Source organism: Nicotiana tabacum, chromosome 9, assembly GCF_000715075.1.
Source record: "Nicotiana tabacum cultivar K326 chromosome 9, ASM71507v2, whole genome shotgun sequence".
Classification (NCBI taxonomy): domain Eukaryota; kingdom Viridiplantae; phylum Streptophyta; class Magnoliopsida; order Solanales; family Solanaceae; genus Nicotiana; species Nicotiana tabacum.
In genome coordinates, this window is record NC_134088.1 from 35,418,136 (window position 1) to 35,419,665 (window position 1,530).

Genomic DNA, 1,530 nt, shown 5'->3' on the forward strand with positions numbered 1-1,530 from the left:
TAATTGATTAAACCTAGTTAGGAGGATAATCAAGAGAGGTTCTCCTAAAGACCAATCCACTACACATTCTTGAATATCTTCACGTGCTTAAATTGGTTCATCTTGTGAGGTTAAAACTTAATCGAGAGAGGGGTTTTTGGTGAAAGATTGAACTAATAATTGACTGAATTCGAGAGACTCACACAAACATTAGAAGTGAATTATCTAGAGTTAGATCCCAAATAATTATCCTTCAACTATCCCATCAAAACCTTATCTTCTCCTATTGATAACCTTCTTTGCTTGTTCCTTGTTGAGATTGTCATTAGTCAATAGTTTTAGATTCTTAGTTAATTTTAGTTAAAATCATATAAATCTCAATTGTTGATCATCTTGGATTTCAACCAAGCTACAAACTACGAGAATATGCAATCTTTGTGTGTTTTGAGCTCATCAAATTTTGGCGCCATTGTCGGGGATTGGCAATCAATAGTGTTTGAAGTAGTTTGTAGTGCTAATTCAGGAATTTTTCTTTTTATTTTTATTTTTTCCTTTTTACATTTTGCGTTCTTTGATTGTGCGCAGGCTACAAGTTAGGTTGGTGCATGACTCAAGCTTCTATGAAAGAAGTGCTACCATACGAGCCTCAAATTGAAAAACAACTGCGACAGCTGAGGAAGGAAAGAAGTCTCACCGAGATGTTAGAAAATGTTGGGCAATCCTCAACCAAAGAAACTATGGCTGGAAACGGTGATGATAATGAGGATTTGGCTGCAAGAGAGGCAGCCCAACGACAAGAACAAGCTGCACGGGATGTTGAAGAAGCAACTATTAGAGATGCCCAGATTATCTATGAAGAAGAGAGGGGTCGTAGAATTGCTTAAAATCAACCTTTGGCTACAGACCAGTTCGGAAATATAGCTCCCATGCCTGGGAGACCACTTTGAATTGAAGCAAGTGTTGCTTCAAACTCTTCAAAATTGCTTTAACTTTAGAGGGAAGCCAACCGAAGATCCAAACACATATCTAATGGACTTCGAGGAGATTATGAACACTTTTCAATATAATAGTGTGTCAGAAGATGCAGTGTACTTATGGGTATTCCCCTTCACACTCAAAGATGATGCTAAGCAGTGGTTTCAGAGCTTGTCCATGGGATCAATTAGAACTTGGGAGGAGATGACCAGAAAATTTTTTAATAAATATTTCTTCTTAGCTAAGACGGGCAAGTTTATAAAAGAAATCCATAACTTCTGCCAGAAAGAGAATGAAACTATTTTTGAAGCACGGGAGAGGTTTAAGGAGATTGTTAGAAAGTGTCAACATAGTGGAATTAAACTCTGGATGCAACTCTAGTACTTTTGGGATGGATTAACACCGGCCTCACATAGAAGATTGAAGCAATGCAATTGGAGGTCCGTTGATGAAGAAAACGAGTTATCTGAAGATGCAAATCAGTGGCCCTCTGTGAGTGCTGAAAGAAGAAGATCAACTGGTGTTCACCAGGTTGATGCTAACACGTCTGTGCAAGTACAACTTGATGTTATGGCC

The 1,530-nt window shown here is 38.2% G+C and overlaps 1 non-coding gene across 1 annotated transcript; it reads right to left on the reverse strand.

Moving 5' to 3' along the window:
• Window positions 1–1,206: 1,206 nt before the first annotated feature.
• LOC142164409 (small nucleolar RNA R71) lies at window positions 1,207–1,313 on the reverse strand. The gene has a single exon (XR_012695180.1). It is a non-coding gene; the product is annotated as a small nucleolar RNA R71 (small nucleolar RNA).
• Window positions 1,314–1,530: the final 217 nt, after the last annotated feature.